General features: G+C 36.7%; 1 protein-coding gene and 1 non-coding gene across 2 annotated transcripts in view; both read right to left on the reverse strand.

The window, feature by feature from the left end:
• The window catches only part of ZC3H12B (zinc finger CCCH-type containing 12B), a 661,885-nt gene that overhangs the window by 316,731 nt on the left and 317,655 nt on the right, over positions 1-27,499 (reverse strand). The gene's annotated exons all lie outside the window — the stretch shown is intronic.
• TRNAE-UUC (transfer RNA glutamic acid (anticodon UUC)) lies at positions 24,607-24,678 on the reverse strand. The gene has a single exon. It is a non-coding gene; the product is annotated as a tRNA-Glu (tRNA).

Consider the following 27,499-nt stretch of genomic DNA (forward strand, 5'->3'; position numbering starts at 1 on the left):
ATATATAATAAATCATTATATATAAATATATATATTATAAATCATATATCACTTTGTTGTATACATGAAAGCAACACATTTTAAATCAACTATACTTAAGTTTAAAAAAAGAAAAAAAGAGCAAGTGAATTGTATACTTTAAAATAATTTAAATGGTGAATTTTATGTTACATGATTTTTACCTCACTTAAAAACATGATGTTATAATAAGATTAATATTATTGCATTGAGTAGGAGAATTTCAGAAAAGCCTGGGTATAAGTGAAGCAACTCCTCTTATTTTAAGTAAAAATAAGTTTGGTTTTTAATATGCTGGAACTACATATCTGAATTTATTTCCCATTGCAAAATATAACGTTGCCTCATTATTGTTTAATAAAACCCTAAGTATTTACCTAAGCTTTATCACAAATAGATAAAAATATAGGCAAGTTTAAGGAGATATTTTTACTAGTCTTGTTGTATGTCTAATACATTTGCTCTATCCATATTGAGAACACTGAATTTGAAATAATTTTTTTTAATTTAAAGATATTTTAAATAATAATGTTTTCATTTGGAGATTTCCTTGTATAGTGGAAATACATTTACCTTTTTAAAATGTATAACTGACTTCTAAGGTGGATGGGGTTTAAGAGATGAGATGAGTGATCACTATAGTAAATAAAATATAATAAAAATAAATAGATTATATTGGTAGCCTAGGAATATAATCAATTTTTACCCCCAAATCAGGTTATATCTTATGATATTGCATGAATTTTCTCATTTAAATAACAACCACTTGTATGGAGGTTCCTAAAAAACTTAAAAATACAACTACCATTTAATCCAGCAATTCCACTTCTGTGCAATTTCCCAAAGAAAACAAGAAAGCAACAAAAGTCTTTCAAAAAGATGTGTGCACCTCTATGTTCATTGCAGTGTTATTCTCAATAGCCAAGGTATGGAAGCAACCTAAATGTTCATCAATAGATGAATGGATAAACAAGATGTCATGTATACATACAATGGAATATTACTCAGCCATATAAAGAATGGAAGCTTGCCATTTGCAACAACACAAATAGACCTAGAAGGTGTTATGTTAAATAAAATGTCAGACAGTGAAAGACAAATATAAAATATTGTATGATTTCACTTATATGTGGAATCTAAAAAAGCAAGATAAATGAACAAATATAACAAAACCAAAACAGAGTCATAGATACAGAGAACAAACAGCTGGTTGCCAGGGTGTTCTGGGGGGAGGATGAATGAAATAGTGAGGGAAATTAAGAGGTACATACTTCCAGTTACAAAATAAATGAGTCACAGGGATGAAATGTAGTGTGGGTAATGTAGTAAATAATATATCTTTGAATGGAGACAAAGGTGGTCAAAAGGTACAAACTTCCAGTTATAAGATAAATAAATACTGGGGATGTAATGTACAGTATGATGAATATAATTAACATTGCTGTATGTTTTATATGAAAGTTAAAAGAGTAAATCCTAAGCATTCTCATCAAAAGGAAAATAGTTTTTCTTTTATTTTGTACTTATATGAGATGATGGATGTTCACTAAACTTATTGTGGTAATCATTTCATTATGTATGTATGTCAAATCATTAACTGTACACCTTAAAATTATACAGTGCTGTGAGTTAATTGTATCTGCCCCCCCAAAAAACTGGAAGAAAAAATAACATCCACTTGTATTTCAGTAGTAACACAATGACACTCCAATACAAGAAGCTGATACAATAGCAAAGCATTTTTTGTTTAGAAACTGCTGCTTTTAAAAAAACTCTTCTAAAGTTATGGATGACTTCATTAACAAAAATAGGTGAGATTTAAAAGCACACTGCAGGGACTTCCCTGGTGGTGCAGTGGATAAGATTCCATGCTCCTAATGCAGGGGGCCCGGGTTTGATCCCTGGTCAGGGAACTAAATCCCACATGCATGCCACAACTAAGAGTTCACACGCCACAACTAAGGAGCTCACGTGCTGCAACTAAGGAGCCTGCCTGCCACAACTAAGACCCAGTGCAACCAAATAAATATATAAATAGTTTTTTTAAAAGCACACTGCAGTGCAATTACATTTTGTTCTAAAGAATTTGTGTTTCATGTATAAACATAAAAGGCAACACAATAATGAGGCAGCTTGTTCTCATAGGCATATAAGGTCTCAGATAATGACTGCATGTATATATCATGGCATTTGTTCTGTAAGTGGCAGACAGAAAATAGAGATCATTAGAAAAATAGTACTTTTGTCCCCTGGAATTTTCATTAATTGAAAAAAAGCCATATAAACATTTTCAAAGCTGCTCATAAGTCAAAATTTGAGAAAATTAACTAGAATTTAACATCAAGGAAACTAATGGATATGGAAATTAATGCCACATTCTCCTTCATCTCTGATCATACTTTCTCTTTTTCTCTTTCTATATACTGAATAAAGCTCTGTGTTTCCATCCATCTACTAAGCACCTATGCCATGTGTTATGGTAACTATTGGGAATACAGAAATGAGTAAGAACCAGGGCAATTTTCCAATTTTTTTTCTTTCTCCTTTCTTCTTTAGCAATATTTTTTATTCCATGACTTTAACAACCATATATATGTGAAGACATTCATTAGCTCTGACCTTTCTCACAAGTCCCAGAACAGTTTAAATCCTGTATTTCCAATTTCCTGATGGGTAACTTTCTGGATGTCTCATGGACAACACAGATTGTACATACTCAAAATGGAATTTCTCATCTATTCCATTATATTTTTTAATTTTAAATATTGTGGCAAAACATACATAACATAAAATCTACCATTTTCACCATTTTTAAGCATATAGTTCAGCAGTATTAAGCATATTCATATTGTTGTGCAACTACCAACGCTATCTATTTTCAGAATTTTTTATCATTCACTATTGAAACTCTGTACACAATAAATAATAACTCTCCATTCCTCTCTCCCCCCAACTTAGGTAACCAGTGTTCTACTCTCTGTCCCTATGAATTTGACTACTTTAGGTATATCATATAAGTGGAATTATACAGCATTTGGCTTTTATTGTCTAGCTGATTCCACTTAGTTTACTGTCTTCAAAGTGGATGTATGTTGTAGCATGTATCAGAATTTCACTCCTTTTTAAGGTTGAATAATATTTCTATAACGTTTTGTTTATCCATTCATCAATTGACACAGAATGCATCCATCTTTTGGCTACTGGGAATAGCACTGTTATGAACATTGGTGTACAAGTATCTGAGTCCTTGCTTTCTGAATAATATAGTTATTATTTATTTAATTTTAGGGGGAACTACCTTACCATTTTCCACAATGTATCATTTTACATTGCCACCAGTAGTGTACAAGTGTTTTAATTTTTCCACATCCTCACCAACACTAGTTATTTTCTTTTTTGTTTTGGTTTTTCAGCATAGCCATCCTAATGGGTGTGAAGTGTTATCTAAATGTTGGTTTGATTTTCATTTTCTTAACAATTAGTGAGGTTGTGCATCTTTTCATTTGCTTATTGGCCATTTGTACATCTTCTTTGGAAATTTTTTATCTGGGTTGTTTGATTTCTATGTTGTTGTATTATAGGAGTTCTCTATATTTTCTGGATATTAATCCCTTATCAGATATGTGATTTGCAAATATTTTCTCCCACTTTGAGGGTTGCCTTTTCACTCTGTTGATAGTGCTGCTTGATACACAATTTGGATGAAATTCAATTTATCTTTTTTTCTTTTGTTGCTGAGATTTTAGTGTCATATTCAAGAAATTATTGCCAAATCCAATGTCATGACATTTCCCCACTATGGTTCTTTCCAAGAGTTTTATAGTTTTAGGTCTTTGATCTGTTTTGAGTTAAAGTTTGTATACCATGTGAGGCAAGCATCAACCTTTGTTATTTTCATATAGATATTCAAATTTTTACGCACCATTTCTTTTTTTTAAACATCTTTACTGGAGTATAATGGCTTTACGATAGTGTGTTAGTCTCTGCTTTATAACAAAGTGAAGCAGTTACACATATGTTCCCATACCTCTTCCAGCTTGTGACTCCCTCCCTCCCACCCTCCCTATCCCACCCCTCTAGGTGGTCACAAAGCACCAAGCTGATCTCCCTGTGCTATGTGGCTGCTTCCCACTAGCTATCTATTTTATGTTTGGTATTGTATATATGTCCATGACACTCTCTCACTTTGTCACAGCTTACCCTTCCCCCTCCACATATCCTCAAGTCCATGCTCTAGTGGGTCTGTGTCTTTATTCCCATCTTACCCATAGGTTCTTCATGACTGTTTTTCCTTTTTTCTTAGGTTCCATATATATGTGTTAGCATACGGTATTTGTTTTTCTCTTTCTGACTTACTTCACTCTGTATGACAGACTCTAAGTCTCACTACAAAAAACTCAATTTTATTTTGTTTTATGGCTGAGTAATATTCCATTGTATATATGTGCCATATCTTCTTTATCCATTCATCTGTTTATGGACACTTAGGTTGCTTCCATTTCCCAGCTATTGTAAATAGAGCTGCAGTGAACATTGTGGTACATGACTCTTTTTGAATTATGGTTTTCTCAGGGTATATGCCAAGTAGTGGGGTTGCTGGGTCATATGGTAGTTCTATGTGTAGCTTTTTAAGGAACCTCCATACTGTTCTCCATAGTGGCTGTACCAATTCACATTCACACCAGCAGTGCAAGAATGTTCCCTTTTCTCCACACCCTCTCCAGCATTTATTGTTTCTAGATTTTTTGATGATGGCCGGTGTGAGATGATATCTCATTGTAGTTTTGATTTACATTTCTCTAATGATTAATGATGTTGAGCATTCTTTCATGTGTTTGTTGGCAATCTGTATATCTTCTTTGGAGAAATGTCTATTTACGTCTTCTGCCCATTTTTGGATTGGGTTTTTTGTTTTTTTTTGTTATCAAGCTGCTTGTAAATTTTGGAGATTAATCCTGTCAGTTGCTTCATTTGCAAATATTTTCTCCCATTTTGAGGGTTGTCTATTGGCCTTGTTTATGGTTTCCTTTGCTGTGGAAAAGTTTTGAAGTTGCATTAGGTCCCATTTGTTTATTTTTTTTTAATTTCCATTTCTCTAGGAGGTGGATCAAAAAGGATCTTGCTGTGATTTATGTCATAGAGTGTTCTGCCTATGTTTTCCTCTAAGAGTTTGATAGTTTCTGGCCTTACGTTTAGGTCTTTAATCCATTTTGAGCTTATTTTTGTGTATGGTGTTAGGGAGTGTTCTAATCTCATACTTTTACGTGTACCTGTCCGGTTTTCCCAGCACCACTTACTGAAGAGGCTGTCTTTTCTCCACTGTATATTCTTGCCTCCTTTATCAAAGATAAGGTAGCACCATTTCTTGAGAAGACTCTCTTTTCCTCATTGAATGGCCTATGCTTTCTTGTCAAAAATCATTTGAACATTTGTGCAAGGGTTTTTTTCTGGGCTTTCTATTCTATTACACTGGCCTATATGTCTGTCTTTTTGCCAGTAACACAGAATTTGGATGACTGTAGATTTGTAATAAGTTTTGAAATCAGGAAATGTGAGACCTACAACTTTATTCATCATTTTCAAATTTGTTTTGGCTATGCATGGTCCCTTGAGTTTCTACATAAATTTTAGAATGCATTTTTCTAAACCCATTGAAATTTGCTAGGGATTGCATGGAATCTGTAGATTTCTAGGGCAGTATTGACATCTTTACAGTATTAAGTCTTCTAACACAAGAATACAAGATGTATTTCTATTTATTTGAAGCTTCTCTAAATTCTGTCCGACATATTTTAGCGTTTTCAGCGTACAAGTTTTGTGATGTCTTGGTCAAGTACATTCCTAAGTATATATACTTTTTGGTGTATTGTAAATGGAATTATTTCCTTAATATACTTTTGGATTTTTCATTGCTGGTGTATGGAAACACAATTGACTTTGTGTTTTAATTTGTGTCCTACAACATTGCTGAATTCTTTAATTAGATCTATCGGGTTAGTGTGTGTGTGTGTGGATTCTTTAGGGTTTCTTATATGTAAGATCATGTCATATGAAAACGTTTATAATTTTACTTCCTTTTCAATATGGATCATATTTTTTTCTTCATTCTGTCAATCTGAGCCATTTAATTGGTGAGTTTCATTCATTGCAATTTAAAGTAACTATTGACATGCAAGAATTCTGTCATTTTACTTTGTTTTCTAACATTCTAGAAATTCTAACATTCTTTGTTTCTAACATTCTTCCTTTGAATGTTATTTATTTCTTTTTCTTGACTAATTGCTCTGATTTGGACCCCCAATACAATGTGGAATAGAAATGGCATCCTAGGCTTGCTCCTGATCTTAAAAGCTTTCAGTCTTTCATCTTTGAGCATCATTTTACCTATGGGTTTTTTCATAAATGCTGTTTATCATACTAAGGAAGTTCCCTTTTATTTTAGTTTTCTGAGTGTTTTTAATATGAAATGGTGTTGGTTTTTGTCAAATGGCTTTTCTGCGTCAAGATGATTTTGTGTTTTTTCCCCTTCATTCTATTAATGTGGTTTATTATTTTGATTGATTTTTTATGTTGAAGAACTCTTGCACTCCTAGGAGAACTCTCAGTCATGGTGTATAATCCATTTAGTATACTGCTGACTTCAGTTTGCTAGTATTTTTTTGAGCATTTTTGCACCTATATTTGTAAGGGATATCATTGTATAGTCTCCTTTCTTGTGAAGTCTATGTCTATCTCTTATATCAGGGTAATCCTTGTCTCATAGAATGAGTTAGGAAGTGTTGCCTAATTTTCTTTTTTTGGAAGAGTTTGGGAAAGATTGGTATTAATCCTTCTTTAAAGATTTGGCGGAATTCAATAGTGAACCCATCTAGTCCTAAGGTTTTCATCGTTGGGAAGTTTTTGATTACTGATTCAATCTCTTTGCTGTAGATCTGTTTATATTTTCTATTTCTTCTTGAGTCAGTTTAGGTGGTTCGTATGTTTCTAGCAATTTGTTGATTTCATTAAAATTATCAAATTAGTTGGTGTACAATTGTTCGTATAATTCTCTTGTTCTTTTGTATTGTATCTGCTCAGTACTAATGTCCCCACTTTAATTTCTGATTTTAGTAATTCAAATCTTTTCTGTTCTTTTCTTTCGCAATGTAGCTAAAAGTTTGTCACACTTTTTTTTTACTTTTTCAAAGAACCAATTCTTGGTTGCATTGATTCTATATTTTTCTATTATTTATCTTGTTTCTCACTGTTCTAACGTTTATTATTTACTTTCTACTGCTAGATAACGTTTAGTTTGCTATAATTTTTCTAGTTCCTTAGGAATAAATTAAGGTTATTAATTTGACATCTTTTCTCTTTTTTAAATATAGGGGAATGCACCTATAAGTTTCCTCTGAGAACTGCTTTCACTGTGTTCCATAGTTTTGTTATGCTAAATTTTAGTCTTCACTCCTCTCAAAGTGTTTTCTAATTTCTTTTTTCATTTCTTCTTTGACACATTGGTTATTTAATAGTGTACTGTTTAATTTCCATATATTCGTGAAATTTTCAGTTGTGGTCTGAAAAGATACGTTGTATGATTTCAAACTTTTAAATTTGGTTTATTGAGGCTTGTTTTGTGGCTTAATATATTATCTATCCAGGAGAATGTTCCATGTGCACATGAGAAGAATATCTATTCTGCTGTTCTTTGGTGGAAGGTTTAATATATGTTTGTTAGGTCTAGTTAATTTATAGTGTTGTTCAAGTCCACTATTTTCTTTTTGGTCATCTGTCTACTTCGATTTATTAGTGAGAGTGAGCTATTGAAGTCTACAAATATTATGTTATAGCTTCTAGTTCTCTCTATAATTCTTTTTGGGTTTGACTGATATATTTTGGCGACTCTCTTCCTAGGTGCATGTATGTTTATAATTGTTACATCTTATTGAGTTATTGACCCTTTAAACAATATATGATGTCATTTTTTTCTCATACCAATTTTTGTCTTACAACCTATTTTTTCTTATAATATGATAGCTACTCTAGCACTATTTTGGTTATGATTTGCACAGAATATCTTTGTCCACTCCTTAAATTTCAATGTATTTATGTCTTAGAATCTAAAGTGATGTTCTTATAGACAGAATTTAGTTGGATCATATTTTTTTCTTCATTCTGTCAATCTGAGCCATTTAATTGGTGAGTTTCATTCATTGCAATTTAAAGTAACTATTGACATGCAAGAATTCTGTCATTTTACTTTGTTTTCTAACATTCTAATAACTTTTTCTCCTCAATTTTTCTATTACTGCCTTGCTTTCTGCTTAATATTTTCAATTGTATTGTTTTATCCTTTTATTTCCAATTTTGTATGTATTTTAGGTTTTTCTTAGTGTTTACCTCCAAATTAAAAATAACATCTTAACATTATAAAAATGTACCTTAAATTAATACCAACTTTTCTAAAACTGAATACAAAATACATATTTCTATACATGTCCATCTTTCTCCACTTTATGTTGTTATTGTCCCAAATTACATGGTTATCTGTTGTGTGCACATTAATATAGTTTTATAATTATTGTTTTATGTATTTCATTTTTTTGACACATTTTAATAACAATGTTTTTGTAGAAGGTGGGGGAGGGAGTACCAGTAAAAAAGGAAATAAATTAAATATTGTTGTTCCAAAAATACATTTCATAGTTTACTGTGAATCTTTTTATATTTAAAAATTTGAATTTTCTTTGTTTTCAAAAACTAATTGACAATGGAGATTTCTTTAAAATATTTCCATATGCATTTCTGCCCCATAACTAAATCAACTGCTGATGTTACATTCCACTACATAAATCAAATTTGTTCCTATTTCAAGAACCTTGCAAAACTTTGATAAAGCAATAATTGGAAAGAAAATGCTGGCCAAAACATTGTTAGCAAAATAAAATCTAGTGAATGTCAAATTGATCAGATAATTCCAGAGAGCTGGGAGGCAGTTCCTTGGCCACAAGGACATCAGACTTCAGTGGAACAATTCAGGCCTATAATATTTCCAAATGCTTGGCCCAGCTATTTTTTTTTTACATCTTTATTGGAGTATAATTGCTTAAAAATGGTGTGTTAGTTTCTGTTTTATAACAAATTGAATCAGTTATACATATACATATGTTCCCATATCTCTTCCCTCTTGCATCTCCCTCCCTCCCATCCTCCGTTTCCCACTCCTCTAGGTGGTCACAAAGCACCGAGCTGATCTCCCTGTGCTATGCAGCTGCTTCCCACTAGCTATCTATTTTATGTTTGGTAGTGTATATATGTTCATGCCACTCTCTCACCTTGTCACAGCTTACCCTTCCACCCCCCAATATACTCAATTCCATTCTCTAGTAGGTCTCTGTCTTTATTCCTGTCTTACCCCTAGGTTCTTCATGACATTTTTCCCCTTAGATTCCATATATACGTGTTAGCATAGGGTATTTGTCTTTCTCTTTCTGACTTACTTTGCTCTGTATGACAGACTCAAGGTCCATCCACCTCACTACAGATAACTCAATTTCATTTCGTTTTATGGCTTAGTAGTATTCCATTGTATATATGTGCCACATCTTCTTTATCCATTCATCTGATGATGGACACTTAGGTTGCTTCCATCTCCAGGCTACTGTAAATAGAGCTTAAATGAACATTTTGGTATATGACTCTTTTTGAATTATGGTTTTCTCAGGGTATATGCCCAGTAGTGGGATTGCTGGGTCATATGGTAGTTCTATTTGTAGTTTTTCAAAGAGTCTCCATACTGTTCTCCATAGTGGCCGTACCAATTCACATTTCCGCCAGCAGTGCAAGAGTGTTCCCTTTTCTCCACACGCTATCCAGCATTTATTGTTTCTAGATTTTTTGCTGATGGCCATTCTGACTGGTGAGATATGATATCTCGTTGTAGTTTTGTTTTGCATTTCTCTAATGATTAATGATGTTGAGCATTCTTTCATGTGTTTGTTGGCAATCTGTATATCTTCTTTGGAGAAATGTCTATTTAGGTCTTCTGCCCATTTTTGGATTGGGTTGTTTGTTTTTTTCATATTGAGCTGCATGTGCTGCTTGTAAATTTTGGAGATTAATCGTTTGTCAGCTGCCTCATTTGCAAATATTTTCTCCCATTCTGAGGGTTGTCTTTTGGTCTTGTTTATGGTTTCCTTTGCTGTGGAAAAGCTTTTAAGTTTCATTAGGTCCCATTTGTTTATATTTGTTTTTATTTCCATTTCTCTAGGTGGTGGGTCAAAAAGAATCTTGCTATGATTTATGGTATAGAAGGTTCTGCTTACGTTTTCCACTAAGAGTTTATTCGTTTCTGGCCTTACATTTAGGTCTTTAATCAATTTTGAGCTTATCTTTGTGTATGGTGTTAGGGAGTGTTCTAATCTCATACTTTTATATGTACCTGTCCAGTTTTCCAAGCACCACTTATTGAAGAGGCTGTCCTTTGTCCACTATACATTCCTGCCTCCTTTATCAAAGATAAGGAGACCATATGTGCGTGGATTTATCTCTGGGATTTCTATCCTGTTCCATTGATCTATATTTCTGTTTTTGTGCCAGAACCATACTGTCTTGATTACTGTAGTTTTGTAGTATAGTGTGAAGTCAGGGAGCCTGATTCCTCCAGCCCCATTTTTTTTTATCATGATTGCTTTGGCTATTCTGGGTCTTTTGTGTTTCCATAGAAATTTTTTTTCTAGTTCTGTGAAAAATGCCAGTGGTAGTTTGATAGGGATTGCACTGAATCTGTAGATTGCTTTGGGTAGTAGAGTCATTTTCACAATGTTAATTCTTCCAATCCAAGAACATGGTATATCTCACCATCTATATGTTTCATCTTTAATTGCTTTCATCAGTGTCTTATAATTTTCTGCATACAGGTCTTTTGTCTCCTTAGGTAGGTATATTCCTAGATATTTTATTCTTTTTGTTGCAGTGGTAAATGGGAGTGTTTTCTTGATTTCACTTTCAGATTTTTCATCATTAGTGCATAGGAATGCCAGAGATTTCTGTGCATTAATTTTGTATCCTGCTACTTTACCAAATTCATTGATTAGCTCTAGTAGTTTTCTGGTAGCATTTGTAGGATTCTTTATGTATAGCATCATGTCATCTGTAAACAGTGACAGCTTTACTTCTTTGCTGAATTGGATTCCTTTTACTTCCTTTGCTTCTGTGATTGCTGTGGCTAAAACTTCCAAAACTATGTTGAATAAGAGTGGTGAGAGTGGGCAACCTTGTCTTGTTCCTGACCTTAGTGGAAATGCTTCAGTTTTTCATGATTGAGGACAATGTTGGCTGTGGGTTTGTCATATATGGCCTTTATTATATTGAGGAAAGTTCCCACTATGCCTACATTCCAGAGGGTTTTTATCATAAATGGGTGTTGAATTTTGTCAAAAGCTTTCTCTGCATCTATTGAGATGACCATATGATTTTTCTCTTTCAATTTGTTAATAAGGTGTAGCATGTTGATTTATTTGCGTATATTGAAGAATCCTTGCTTCCTGGAATAAACCCCACTTTATCATGGTGTATGATCATTTAAATGTGTTGTTGGATTCTGTTTGCTAGTATTTTGTTGAGGATTTTTGCATCTATGTTCATCAGTGATATTGGCCTGTAGGTTTCTTTCTTTGTGACATCCTTGTCTGCTTTTGGTATCAGGGTGATGGTGGCCTCATAGAATGAGTTTGGGAGTGTTCCTCCCTCTGCTATATTTTGGAAGAGTTTGAGAAGGATAGGTGTTAGCTCTTCTCCAAATGTTTGATGGAATTCGCCTGTGAAGCCATCTGGTCCTGGGCTTTTGTTTGTTGAAAGATTTTTAATCACAGTTTCAAGTTCAGAGCTTGTGATTGGTCTGTTCATGTTTTCTATTTCTTCCAGATTCAGTCTTGGCAGGTTGTGCATTTCTAAGAATTTGTCCATTTCTTCCAGGTTGTCCATTTTATTGGCATAGAGTTGCTTGTAGTAATCTCTCATGATCCTTTGTATTTCTGCAGTGTCAGTTGTTACTTCTCCTTTTTCATTTCTAATTCTATTGATTTGAGCCTTCTCCCTTTTTTTCTTGATGAGTCTGGCTAGAGGTTTATCTATTTTGTTTATCTTCTCAAAGAACCGGCTTTTAGTTTTATTGATCTTTGCTATCGTTTCCTTCATTACTTTTTCATTTATTTCTGATCTGATCTTTATGATTTCTTTCCTTCTGCTAACTTTGGGTATTTTTTGTTCTTCTTTCTCTAATTGCTTTAGGAGCAAGGTTAGGTTATTTATTCGACATGTTTTCTGTTTCTTAAGGTAGGATTGTATTGCTCTAAACTTCCCTCTTAGAACTGCTTTTGTTGCATCCCATAGGTTTTGGGTCATCGTGTCTCCATTGCCATTTGTTTCTAGGTATTTTTTGATTTCCTCTTTGATTTCTTCAGTGTTCACTTCGTTATTAAGTAGTGTATTGTTAAGCCTCCATTTGTTTGTATGTTTTACAGAACTTTTCCTGTAATTGATATCTAGTCTCATAGTGTTGTGGTCGAAAAAGATACTTGATACAATTTCAATTTTCTTAAATTTACCAAGGCTTGATTTGTGACCCAAGGTACGATCTATCCTGGAGAATGTTCCATGAGCACTTGAGAAAAATGTGTATTCTGTTGTTTTTGAATGGAATGTCCTACAAATATCAATTAAGTCCATCTTGCTTAATTTATCATTTAAAGCGTGTGTTTCCTTCTTTATTTTCATTTTGGATGATCGGTCCATTGGTGAAAGTGGGGTGTTAAAGTGCCCTGCTATGAATGTGTTACTGTCAATTTCCCTTTTTATGGCTGTTAGTATTGTCCTAATGTATTGAGGTGCTCTTATGTTGGGTGCATAAATATTTACAGTTGTTATATCTTCTTCTTGGATCGATCCCTTGATCATTATGTAGTGTCCTTCTTTGTCTGTTCTAATAGTCTTTATATTAAAGTTTATTTTGTCTGATATGGGAATTGCTATTCCAGCTTTCTTTTGGTTTCCATTTGCATGGAATATCGTTTTTCCATCCCCTCACTTTCAGTCTCTATGTGTCTCTAGGTCTGAAGTCGGTCTCTTGTAGACAGCATATATATGGGTCTTGTTTTTGTATACATTAAGCCAGTCTTTGTCTTTTGGTTGGAGTATTTCATCCATTTACATTTAAGGTAATTATCGATATGTATGCTCCTATTACCATTTTATGGATTCTTTTTGGTTTATTATTGTATGTCTTTTCCTTCTCTTGTGTTTCTTGCCTAGAGAAATTCCTTTAGCATTTCTTGTAAAAGTTGTTTGGTGGTGCTGAATTCTCTTGGCTTTTGCTTGTCTGTAAAACTTTTAATTTATCCATCAATTCTGAATGAGATCCTTGCTCGGTAGAGTAATCTTGGTTGTAGGTTTTACTCCTTCATCACTTTAAATATGTCCTGCCTGTCGCTTCTGGCTTGCAGAGTTTCTGATGAAAAATCAGCTGTTAACCTTATGGGGATTCCCTTGTGTGTTATTTTCCCTTGCTGCTTTTAACATATTTTCTTCCTATTTAATTTTTGATAGTTTGATTAATATTTGTCTTGGCGTGTGTCTCCTTGGATTTATCCTGTATGGGACTCTCTGTGCTGCCTGGACTTGATTAATTATTTCCTTTCCCATATTAGGGAAGTTTTCAACTATAATCTCTTCAAATATTTTCTCAGTCCCTTTCTTTTTCTCTTCTTCTTCTGGAACCCCTATAATTCGAATTTGGTGCATTTAATGTTGTCGCAGAGGTCTCTGAGACTGTCTTCAGTTCTTTTCATTCTTTTTTCTTTATTCTGCTCTGCAGTAGTTATTTCCACTATTTTATCTTCCAGGTCACTTATCCGTTCTTTTGCCTCAGTTATTCTGCTATTGATCCCTTCTAGTACATTTTTTATTTCATTTGTTGTGTTGTTTGTCATTGCTTGTTTCATCTTTAGTCCTTCTAGGTCATTGTTAAATGTTATTTGCATTTTCTCTATTCTCTTTCCAAGATTTTGGATCATCTTTACTATCATTATTCTGAATTCTTTTCCAGGTAGACTGCCTATTTCCTCTTCATTAGGTCTGGTGGAGTTTTTTCTTGCTCCTTCATCTGCTGTGTGTTTTTTCGTCTTCTCATTTTGCTTATCTTACTGTGTTTGGGGTCTTCTTTTTGCAGGCTGCACGTTCATAGTTCCCATTGTTTTTGGTGTCTATCAACAGTGGCTAATGTTGGTTCAGTGGGTTGTGTAGGCTTCCTGGTGAGGGGACTAGTGTCTGTGTTCTGGTGGATGAGGTTGGATCTTGTCTTTCTGGTGGACAATTCCATGTCTGGAGATGTGTTTTGGGGTGTCTGTGGACTTATTATTATTTTAGGCAGCATCTCTACTAATGGGTGGGGTTGTGCTCCTGTCTTGCTTTTTGTTTGGAATAGGGTGTCCAGCACTGTAGCTTGCTTGTTGTTGAGTGAAGCTGTGGGTTGGTGTTGAGATGGAGATTTCTGGGAGATTTTTCCCGTTTGATATTACATGGAGCTCGGAGGTCTCTTGTGGACCAGTGTTCTGAAGTTGGCTCTCCCACCTCAGAGGCACAGCACTGACTACTGGCTGCATCACCAAGAGCCCTTCATCCACACAGCTGAGAATAAAAGGGAGAAAAAGTAGAAAGACAGAAAGAAAGAGGATAAAAGGAAATAAAATAAAGTAATATAAAATAAAGTTATTAAAAAGTAATTATTAAGAGATAAAAAATTTTAAGTTAAAAAAAAACGGACAGATAGAACCCTAGGACAAATGGTGAAAGCAAAGCTATACAGACAAAATCTCACACAGAAGCATACACATACACACTCACAAAAAGAGGAAAAGGGAAAAAAATATATATATATCATTGATCCCAATGTCCACCTCCTCAATTTGGGATGATTTGTTGTCTATTCACGTATTCCACAGATGCAGGGTACATCTAGTTGATTGTGGACATTTAATATGCTTCTACTGAGGCTGGTGGGAGAAATTTCCATTTCTCTTCATTTTAACACATCTCCCGGGGTTCAGCTTTGGATTTGGCCCCACGTCTGCATATAGGTCACCGGAGGGTGTCTGTTCTTCCCTCAGACAGGAGGGGTTAAAGGAGCAGCTGATTCGGGGGCTCTGGCTCCCTCAGGCCGAGGGGAGGGAGGGGCATGATGTGAGGCAAGCCTGCAGAGACAGAGGCTGGTGGGGCATTGCACCAGCCTGAGGCTCACCGTGCGTTCTTCCAGGGAAGTTCTACCTGGATCCCGGGACTCTGGCAGTGGCGGGCTGCACAGGCTCCCGGGAGGGAGGTGTGGATAGTGACCTGTGCTCGCACACAGGCTTCTTGGTGGCAGCAGCCGCAGCCTTAGCATCTCATGCCAGTCTCTGGGGTCTGTGGTGTTAGCCGCGGCTCACGTCTGTCTCTGGAGCTCCTTTAAGCTGCACTCTTAATCCCCTCTCCTCGCACACCAGGAAACAAAGAGGGAAGAAAAAGTCTCTTGCCTCTTTGGCAGGTCCAGACTTTTACCCGGACTCCCTACCAGCTAGCCGTGGTGCACTATCACCCTGCAGGCTGTGCTCATGCTGCCAAACCTAGTCCTCTCCCTGCGCTCCTATGGAAGCATGAGCCTCAGTTCCCAGTCCCACCCACCCCGGCGGGTGAGCAGACAAGCCTCTCGGGCTGGTGAGTGCTGTTTGGCATCTATCCTCTGTGCGGGAGTCTCTCCGCTTTGCCCTCTGCACCCCTGTTGCTGCACTCTCCTCTGTGGCTCCGAAGCTTCCACCCTCCACCACCCACAGTCTCCGCCCACAAAGGGTCTTCCTGGTGTGTGGAAACCCTTCCTCCTTCACAGCTCCCTCTCACTGGTGCAGGTCCCGTCCCTATTCTTTTGCCTCTGTTTATTCTTCTTTCTTTTGTCCTCCCCAGGTACGTGGGTAGTTTCTTGCCTTTTGGGAGGTCTGAGGTCTTCTGCCAGTGTTCAGTAGGTGTTTTGTAGGAGTTGTTCCACGTGTAGATGTATTTCTGATGTATCTGTGGGGAGGAAGGTGATCTTGCATCTCCATCTTCCCCCTCTCCCTTTCTATGTATTTGTTTTTTACATTATATAGGAACAAAAAGAGAAGTTACAAACTAAAAATAAAATACTATTCGCTTTTATATGTACCATTGTATCTACCTTTACTGTTTTTCTTTATTTCATCATTTTATTTTAGTTACTCTGTATTATCCTTTCATTCTAACCTCATTGCCTCCATATAGAATTGTGTATGTTAGGTCTATGAGTAATGAACAATGCCCCAAACCCAAGTTTTGATTTATCTGTGAATTTCTTATTTTTTTTCATTTTTGTATTTTTTAATTGAATTAGAGTTGACTTACAGTATTCTGTTAGTTTCAAGTGCACAGCATAGTGATTCAGTATTTTTGCAGATTATATTCCATTATAGGTTATTAAAAGATAATGGGTATAGTTCTGTGTGCTATACATTAAATCCCTTGTGCTTATCTATTTAAAAATTATTTTATATTGGAGTATAGTTAATTAACAATGTTGTGTTAGTTTCAGGTATAAAACAAAGTGATCCAGTTATACACGTACATGTATCTATTCTTTTCCAAATTCTCTTCCAATACAGGTTGGTGCTTATATATTTTATTTATAGTAGTTTGTATTTGTTAATACCATACCCCTAATTTGTCCCTCCACTATTCCCTACCCCTTTGATAACCACAAAATTGTTTTCATTTTTTGTGAGTCTGTTTCTGTTTTGTATGTATATTCATTTGTATTATTTTTTAGATTCCACATATAAGTTATATCATATAGTATTTGTCATTATCTGACTTATTTCACTAAGCATAATATTCTCTAGGTCCATTCACATTCTTGCAAATGGCAGTATTTCAGTGTTCAGTGTTTTTCATAGATGAGTGATAGTTCCTTGTATATAAATATATATATATATACTCTAATATATACATTAGTGTATATATATAATATATAATATAATACATAATATATAATATTACATTATTAATGTATTTAGTCCTATCATCTGTTGATGGGCACTTGGGTTGCTTCCATATCTTGGCCATTGTAAATAGTGTTACTATGAACATTGGTGTGCAATTGTATTTTTGAATTAGTGTATTTATTTTTTCTGGATGTATACACAGGAGTGGAGTTGCTGGATCATACGGTAGTCCTATTTTTAGTTTTTTAAGGAGTTTCCATACTTTTTTCCATGGATGCTGCATCAATTTACATTCCCATGAACAGCATACAAGTGTTCCCCTTTCTCCACATCCTCTACAGCATTTATTATTTGTAGACGTTTTGATGAACGCCATTCTGACTGATGTTAGGTTATACCTCATTGAGTTTGAATTGTGTTTCTGTAATAAGTGATATTGAGCGGCTTTTCATGTTCCTGCTGGCTATCTGTATGTTTTCTTTGGAGAAATGTCTATTCAGGTCTTCTGTCCATTTTTTGATTGCGTTGTTTCTTTTTTGATATTGATCTGTATGAGCTGTTTGTATATTTTGTATATTAACTCCTTGTCAATTTCATCATTTGCAAATATTTGCTTCCATTCCATAGGTTGGTTTTCCATTTTGTCTATGGTTTCCTCTGCTGTGCCAATGCTTTTAAGTTAAATTTGGTCCCATTTGTTTACTTTTGCTTTTATTTCCACAACTCTAGAAGACAGATCCAAAAAAAGTATTGCCGCAATTTATGTCAGAGTGTGTTCTGCCTGTTTTCCTCTAGGAGTTTTATAGTATCCAGTCTTACATTTAGATTTCTAATGCATTTTGAGTTTATTTTTGTGTGAGGTGTTAGAGAATGTTCTAATTTCATTCTTCTACCTGTGGCTATGTAGTTTTTCCAATACCATTTGCTGAAAAGACTGTCTTTTCCCCATTGAATATTCTTGCTTCTTTTGTCACAGATTAATTGATATAACTGTATGTGCTGTTTTCTGGGCTCTCTTTTCTGTTCCATTTATTTAGGTGTCTGTATTTCTGCAGGTACCACACATTTTTGATAATTGTAGCTTTGTAGTAAATTATGAAGTCTGGGAGACATAGATCCAACTTTGTTCTAATTTTCTCAGGATTTCTTTGGCAATCTGGGGTCTCTTGTGGTCCCATATAAATTTTAGCAATAGTTTTTCTAGTGCTCTGAAAAATGTCCTGGGTATTTTGATAGGAATTGAATTAGGTCTGTAGATTTCTTTGGATAGTATGTCCACTTAACTAATACTGATTCTTCCAGTCCAAGAATACAGGATATATTTTCATTTCAATGACTCATCTGCAGTTTCTTTTGTCAATGTTTTATAGATTTCAGGGTATAGGATGTTCACCTCCTTGGGTAAGTTTATTCCTAGGTATATTTTTGATGTAATTTAAAAACTAATTTTTTAAGAAATTCCCTTTCAAATAGTTCATTATTAGTGTATATAAATGCAAAAATTTCTGTATACTAATCGTATATCCTGCACCCTTGCTCAATTCATTTAGTAGTTCTAAAATATTTGGGTATAAACTTTAGGGATCTCTACACAGAGTATCATGTCATCTGCAAATAGTGACAATTTTATCTATTGCCTTCCAATTTGGACCGTTTTAATTTCTTATTCTTTTTTTATTGCTGTGGCTCAGGCTTCCAATACTGTGTTAAATAGAAGTAGTGAGAGTGAGCATATGTACCGTGTTCTTAAATCCAGCAGGAAGGCTTTCAGCTTTTCACCATTGAGTATTGAGTTGGCTGGGGGCTTGTTGTATGTGGCCTTTATTATGTTGAGATATGTTCCCTCTATAACCAGTTGGAAGAGAGTTTTTAATGTGAATGATGTTGAATTTTCTCCAATCCTTTTTCTGCATCAATTAAGATGATCATGTGATTTTTATCCTTCCTTTTGTTACTGTGATGTATCACATTGATAGATTTGTGGATATTGAACCATGCTTGCATCCCTGGAATAAATCCCACTTGACCATGGTGTATGATCCTTTTTATACATTGTTGATTTAGGTTTGCCAATGTTTTGTTGAGGATTTTTGTATCTATATTCTTCAGAGATATTGGCTTGTAAATTTCTTTCTTTTTTTTTTGCAGTGTCTTTCTCTGGTTTCATTTTCAGGATAATGGTTGTCTTGTAGAATGCATTTAGGAGTGTTCCCTCTTCATTTTTTTGGAATAGTTTGAGAAGGATAGGTGTGAGCTCTTCCATTATAAGTTTGGTAGAATTCCACAGTGAAGCTGTCTGGTCATGGACTTTTGTTTCCAGGGAATTTATTTTTATTACAGATTCTATTTCACTTCTAGTGATCAGTCTGTTCAAATTGTCTGTATCTTTCTGACTCAGTCTTGGCAGGCTGAATGTTTCTAGAAATTTGCCCATTTCTCTAGGTTGTCCAATTTTCTTGTCACATACTGTTCATAATATTTTCTTATTATTCTTTTGTTTGTAGTATCAGTTGTTATTTCTTCACTTTCGTTTCTTATTTTGTTTTTTGGGACCTCTCTTTTCTTCTTGGTGAGCCTGGCTAAAGTTTTGTCAATTTTGTTTATGTTTCTTAAAAAAGTTCTTAGGTTCATTGAGTTTTCTATTTTTTTTTTTGGTTTCTATTTTATTTCTTCTCTGATCTTTATTATGTCTTTCCTTCTTCTGACCTTGGGCTTTGTTTGTTCTTCTCTTCCTGATTCTTTTAAAGGTGTAGGTTAGGTTGTTTAGTTGAGATGTTACTTGTTTCTTGAGCAAATCCTGTGTCCCTAAGAACTTCCCTCTTGGAACTGCTTTTGCTCCATCCCATAGGTTTTATAATGTGTTTTCATTTTTGTTTTTCTTGAGGTATTTTCTGATTTCTTGTTTGATTTCATTGTTTACATTGGTTTTGTAGCAGAAAATTTTTTTAGTCCCCACGTGTTTGTTCTTTTTCCATTTCTCTTTCTGTAGTTGATTTCTGGTTTCATTCAGTTGTGTTCAGAAATTATGCTTGATATAATTTCTTTCCTCTTAAATTTGCTGAGGCTTGTTTTGTGACCTAGTATGTTCTCTACCCTGGAGAATGTTCCATGTGCACTTGAGAAAAGTGTGTATTCTGCTTTTCTTGGATGTTGTGTCCTGTAGATAGCAATTACGTCCAACTCGTCTGTTGTGTCATTTAGGACCTCTGTTGCCCTATTGATTTTCTGTCTGGATGATATGTCCATTGCTATATCATCAATGGGCTATGAAAATCTCTTCTTATTATTGTCTTATTGTCAGTTTCTCCCTTTATGTCTGTCAGCATTTGATTTATGTATTTAAGTGCTCCTGTATTGGGTGTGTGTATGTTAACGAGTGTAACATCCTCTTTTTTATTGATCCCTTCATCATTATACAATGTCCTTCTTTGTGTTTCATTATATCATTTCTTTTAAAGTCTATTTTGTCTGATATGAATATTGCTACCCCCACTTTCTTCTCATTTCCATTTGCATCAAATATCGTTTTCCATCCCCTCACTTTCAGTCTGTGTGTGTTTTTCACTCTGAAGTAAAACTCTTGGAGGCCTCATAATTAGCAGGTATTGTTTTATTATCCAATCAGCCACTCTATATCATTTGATGTAGCATTAGTTCATTGACACTTAAGGTGATTACTGACAGGTATGAATGCATTTCCATTTTGTTGCTTGTTTTCTGTTTTGTTTTTGTAGTGCTTCTCTGTTCTTTTCTTCTTCTTTTAGTTTCTTCCCATGTGGTTTGATGATTTTCTTGAGTAGAATGCTTGTGTTCCTTTCTCTCTTGTTTGTGTGTATCTATTGTAGGTTTTTGGTTTGTGGTTACAATGGCATTTATGTATGTTGGCCTGTAACTATATCTACTTGCTTTAAACTAGTAATCACTTAATCTCAAACACATTCTAAATGATCCACATTTTTTACAGCCCTCCCCTACATTTTGTGTCTTTCATGTTCTATTTTACATCTTCATGCTTATCCTTTTACTGTTTCTTGTAGTTATAATATCTCCTACAAATTTTTTGTTGTTTTTTAATCTATGTACTGCCTTGTTCAAGTGATCTTCAAGCCTTACTATATATTTGCCTGTCCTATTGGGATTTTCCTTTTTCTATAGATTCCAGCTTGTTTTCCATTTAGAGAAGACCCTTCAACATTTCTTTTAGGGAAGGTTTATTATTGATGACGTCTTTTATTTTTTGCTTGTCTGAGAAGTTGTTTATCTCTCCTTCTGTTCTAAATGATAATCTTGCTGGGTAGACTATCCTAGGTTGCAGGGTTTCCCTTTCAGGACTTTGAATATATCATGCCACACCCTTCTGTCCTGCAACTTTTCTGCAGAGAAATAAGCTGATAGCCTTATAGAGGTTCCCTTGTATATGACTCTTTGCACTTCTCTTGCTGCATTTAGAATATTCTCTTTATCTTCAACTTTTTGCCATTTTAATTATAATATGTCTTGGTGTGGGTCTGTTTGGTTTCATTTTGTTTAGGAGCCTCTGTGCTTCCTGTACCTCAATATCTGTTTCCTCAGGAGTTAGGTTTCAGAATTTTTCAGCCATAATTTCTTCAAATACATTTTTAATCCCCTTCTCTCTCTCTTCTCCTTCTGGTACATTTTATATTATCCCATAGATCTTGTATCTTGCTTTCACGCTTTTTTCATTTGTTTTTCTGTCTGCTCTTTTCATTGTGTGATTTTCATTTTTTCTGCCTTCCTGATCACTTATTCATTCTTCTGTGTCTTTTGACCAGCTATTCATTGCTTGTAGATTACTTTTTATCTCGGAAATTGAATTATCTATTTTTGATTGGGTCATGTTTATAGTTAATAGTGTCTTGTTATAATGATCTGTGTTTATATTGGTCACATTTCTTAATTCAGTTAATATTTTTATCACCTCTTTTTGGAACTCAATGTCTGGTAGACTGATGATCTCTGTTTCTTTATTTAGTCTCTCAGGGTTTTCCTCTTGCTCTTTTAATTGGGGGTTGTTCCTGTGCCTTTTTATTTTACTAAACTTTCTCTGCCTCAATGAATTTAGGTGAAACAGTTATCTATTGTGGTCCTGAAGGCATGTTTTCATGTGCGAGTGTCCCTGTGTAGACTGCATGTGTCCAATATCTTTGTGTGAAGGCTGGTTTTGATGTGAACGCCAGCCATGTCTTTCCTCAGGATGTGCTGAGCACTATCACCTTGATAGGGAGTGTGGCTGGTGTGGGAGGATCTAATGTCTGTGCAGGGTATGAGGCAGGACTTCCTCTTTGCTCCATGGCTGTTTCCACCCTCTCAGTTGGGGTGGGGTCCACTCCACAGTTGCTATAGCAGAAGCCCTGAGGATCGGGATTGAGCAGGTTCTGTTTCCTCTGAGTGCATGTGCTTCTCCAAAGAGGGGAGTGCTGATGTTAAGTGAGGCTTGTGTGCTCACAGAGGTCTGATGCATTGTCTGTGTAAGTCTCCATGACTCCACTCAGATGCAGCCCAATGTTGTGTCCCTCTCCCTGTTCTGGGCCTCCCAGATATGATGCAATGCTGTGGTATGGAGTGGATAGAGTTGGAGCATTTGCTAGGCTTGGGCTTGTGTTCAGGGCCTTGTGGTAGCAGGAACTGAATTGGCTGCACTGCTCTCTGAGATCTGAGCTGCTTCTGTGGTGCTGATTGAGTCAGTGCCAACATTGGTTGCTGTCACCTCACCCACACAACAACCCAGGACCCCAGCCTCCTCTCTGTCCCTAGAGCCCACCTTTTCCAAGGACCTGTCTTCCCCAGATCCAGTACCAATCTGTGGCTTAGAGTGGGTGGGATCAGAGCTGTTTCTCATATGGGAGCAGTGAGCAATGTGTGGAAGTCACAGAGTTTCCTGAGGCACCACTTGAGTAAGTGCCAACAATGGCCAGCACTGATCCACTTGACCACACACCAGGTCTCTGGTCTGTCCATGTGTAGCTAGACCAAGTCTTTTTTCCAGGGCCTGGGTAGCCCAGAACGCATGCCAAGCTTCAGTGTGGAAATAGCAGCCCCAGGGTGTTCACCCCTTTGATTGGGGAGTGAGGTGATATGTCAACCACTAGTACAAAGTTTTCTACACCCTATTTATTGTCAGGTCAGTGCTTACATTCTATTTGCAAGTGGAGTCTATCCTTTTCCCTCACTTATAACCGTCTAAGCACTTCTAGCAGCCAAGGGTCTTGTCTCCTTCGCATAGCACCCCAGGACAGGGGCATGCAGTCTTTGGCTCAACCTACTCACTCCCTAATGGTCTGCCCATGTGTACTTTCTCTTCCTTTCAGATCTTTCCCAAGGGCAGAAGAACCAACCCTATGTCTTTTTTCCATCCTACCCAGTTGCATGGAAATCTTTCTTGCAGCTTTGGGTATATAGGAATTATGTCATTTTCATCTTTTTTTCTTTTCCCATGATAATTGTTCCACATGTACATGTGTTTTTGATGTGTATATGGGGGGCGAGGTGAGCTCCATGTCCTCCCATTTCACTACCTTTATCTGACTCCCTCTTCTTATTTCTTTTATATATAGTAGTTTGTACCTCTTAATCCCCTACCTCTATCTTGTCCCTCTCCTATACCTTTTCCCATTGTGAATCACAGGTTTGTTCTCAGTGTCTGGGAGTTTCTGTTCTTATGTAGTAGCTTGATTTATTTTTAAGATTTCACATGTAAGTGATAACATACAGTAATTGCCTTTGTCTGATTTATTTCACTAAGTATAATACACTCCAGGTCCATCCATGTTGTTTTAAATGGCAGAATTTCATTCTTTTTTTATTGCTGGGTCATATATGTTTATATATGATATAAACCACAGTTTCCTTATTCAGTCATCTGTTGATGGACACTTAGGTTGCTTTCATATCTTTGCTATTAAGAACAATGCTGCTATGTCACCTAGTCTGCTAATTCTTTGTAGTGCGTTTTTCATTTCAGTTACTGTATTCTTCATTTCTGACTGGTTCTTTTTATATTTTCTAGATTCTTCTTAAAATTCTCATTTAGTTCATCTATTTTTTCCCTAAGTTCATTTAGCATATGTATTACTAATGCTTTGAAATCTTTATCAGGTAAATTATTTTTTTTAAAAAAAATAATTTATTTATTTATTTTTGGCTGTGTTGGGTCTTCATTGCTGTGCATGGTCTTTCTCTAGTTGCAGTGAGTGGGGGTTACTCTTTTGTTGCAGTGTGCAGACTTCTCATTGCGGTGGTTTCTCTTGTTGTGGAGCACAGGTTCTAGGCATGTGGGCTTCAGTCGTTGTGGCACGTTGGCTCAGTAGTTGTGGATCATGGGCTTTAGAGTGCAGGCTCAGTAGTTGTGGCACATGGACTTAGTTGCTCCGTGGCATGTGGGATCTTCCTGGACCAGGGCTTGAACCTGTGTCCCCTGCACTGGCAGGTGGATTCTTAACCACTGCACTACCAGGGAAGCCCTCAGTTAAATTATTTATCTCTGTTTGTTAGTGTTTTTTTTCCTTGATTTTTTTTTCCTCCTCACACTGCATGGCTTGTGGCACCTCATTTTCCTGACCAGGGATTGAACCTGGGCCATGGCAGTGAAAGTGCCAAATCCTAACCACTAGACCACCAGGGAACTCCCCCTTGTTCTTTCATTTGAAACAAAATCCCATATTCTCATTGGGTTTAACTTTCTCTGTCTCTATGAAAATAAACAGTTACCTATCTCAGTCTTAAAGGGCTGTCTTTGAGTGGAAGTGTCCCTATGAAGTCTGCATTTGTCCAGTGCCTTTGTTGGGAGAGCTGGATCTAAAGTGAGCATGGGTCACATCGTTCTTTGTGGTGTGCTGGCAGCTACCACCTTGGTAGGAGGTAGGGTTGGAAATGGAAGGGTTAAAACCCGAGCCATGTGTGAGCTAGGACTTCTCCTCTGTGAAATGGTTGTCACTGCCCTATCAGGGGTGGAGTCTGGCCTCAAATGTTGGATCAGAAGTCATGAGGTATAGTTCTGAGCTGGTTCTATTCCTTCTAAGTGTGCATTCTCCCCTTGGCAAGGGCACTACTTCCCTAGTGGACAGTAGTGCTGGAGCAAGAGGGGCTCGAGTGCACACCTGTTGTGGGCTGGGGTGCATGCTGGGATAGTCCCAGCAAGCCATTCAGAGCCCTAGGTAGTTTACAATCTTCTGCCTCTGTGTATCACTGTCAACAGCTGCCCTCACCCCATTTAGAGGCAGGGCCAGGTCTGAGCTTTCTCTGTTTCCTCCAAGTGCATGTACCCCCTCCCCAAGCAATGGCACATTCACTCCAGCAGAGAGCAAAGCCAGAGGAAGAGGTACTGGAGGATGTGCTCAGTGCAGGCCAGGGTGCTGGGATGGTCCCAGTAGGCCAGTCAGAGTCTCAGGTAGCTCCCAATCTGCTGATTCTGAATGTTCCCTGGCAATGGCCATCATTGCCCTGTTCAGAGGCAGGGCCAGGTCTGAGCTAGCTCTGTTCCCCCCAGTGTAAAATCTCCTTGGCAATGGCAGCCTTTGCTCTGATAGAGAGTTGAACTGGAGCAAGAGGGACTAGAGCAGACACTCAGTGTGGGTTAGGGTGCATGCTGGGCTGGTCCTGTGAAACCAGCCAGAGCCCCAGGCCATTTTTAGTCTGTTTCCTCTTCCTCATTCCTGGGAATAAGCAAGCCTGTGCATGTTCTGTTCATGAGCAGACTCTCAGTTCCTTACAGCCTTCTAGTAAGCCTCACTGGCTTGCAAACCAGCTAAGGGGACTGGTCTTGCCAGTGTCGGACCCCAGGTCTGGGGTGACCATTATGTGTCTCAAACCTTTTACTCCCCAGTGAGGACTCCCAAGCCTGAGATATCCCCCTCCTCTTCTGTGTTCCCAGCTAGGGGCACAGGTCCTGACCTGATCACTTCTCCTTTCCTACCTGACTCTTTGTGTATCTTTCTTTACAGTCCTTGTTATAGAATAGCCTTTCTGCCAGCCTCCAGCTTGTTTTCAGCAAGAGTTTCTCCACATGTAGATGTATTTCTGATGTGTTTTTGGAGAGAGTGAGTTCAGTGTCATCCCACTTTATCACCTTGATCTCCCCCTAGAAAGTGGATCCTCTAGCTCCTCTTTCAGAGGTGTTGTCTGGTGGTCTCTTTACTGCTTGTGCTTCTAAGGTTGCTGGTGACTTTTTGCCAGTGTCACTGCTGTTGTTGCTGTCTTTGCTGCCTTGGGCACAAGGATGGCCAGTTTCCTGCATCTAGGATCTCCTGTGTCACAACTCCACAGCTGCAGGGGGAGAGGGATGATTGAGGGGGAGCTGGGCTCATGGGTATCTTTGCCATACCTTGTATTGTCAGGTTCATGGGTGCCACTGCTATGATGGGGATAGGAGAGCAGAGTCATGGGCACCTCTTTAGTTAGATAGACAGATTGCAGGCCCAGCTGCTGCTGCTGCTCTGTTCCTTGTGGCCACAGGTGATGCTGCAGCTGGGAGGCTGGAGTTGTGTGTGCCACTCTGTCTATCCCCTGCTGCTACTGTGTTCTCTAGGGCTGTGGGCTCAGCTATCATAGCCAGGGGTCCACCATCACAGGTACCATCTCTGCTATCTCCCTTGGTCCCACCTCCTCTATGTGTTCCAGTACACCCACTTTTAGATGTACAGATGTGGGGAATTCTCCAGAATACTTGTGTGTTGGGCAGAGACACTTTTGTTGGTTGTAGATTGATGGGGAGAGAAAAAAGAGTGTCTCATGCTTCCATGATGCTGACGTCACTCTCTTTGTAAATAATCTTCATCTTTATTCAATAATGCTTTTATGTTACTTGGAAAGAGTTACATTTTCAGGTCTTAATTTTAATTTGTTAGGAAGGACTAGAGCAGCATTTAGTCTGTCATTAGTTTCACCAAGACTGATTTTTCTAAAGATTGTCATGTATGTCACAAGGAATTCCACTCTAGCTGGGGACAGAATGAACACTTCCATAAACCATGTAAACTACAATCACTATTCTATCTTTGTAGGTAGTTCTTTCCATAATCTTGTATAGTTTTCTCTTTCTCTTATGCTGATGAGTACTCAGCTAAACACTAAAGTTGAAACCTTTTCAGATCCTTGTAGTTCTCTACAGTTTCAACTTAAGTTACCTACACCCCATTTCCAACAGGACCTACAAAATCAATGATGCTAAAATTGCAAGAGCTTTTAAGGCCATTTAGTTCAACACTAATATTTTTCAGATAGGAAAAATAAGTCAGATATTAAATGACTTAAGTTTATATATATATATATATATATATATATATATATATTCTCTGGCAGACCTAGAACTAAGAATGGATTTCTTAAGTCTTAGTACAGCGTTGTATTAACTACTTTCCACCATGCTTCATTCACAATATCTCTAAAATTTTTTTTCAACTTCAAAATATTCTTTAAAGTCAAGTCAAATGTGTACTTGAAAGTAG

Source organism: Pseudorca crassidens, chromosome X, assembly GCF_039906515.1.
Source record: "Pseudorca crassidens isolate mPseCra1 chromosome X, mPseCra1.hap1, whole genome shotgun sequence".
In the NCBI taxonomy this organism is placed as follows: Eukaryota; Metazoa; Chordata; class Mammalia; order Artiodactyla; family Delphinidae; genus Pseudorca; species Pseudorca crassidens.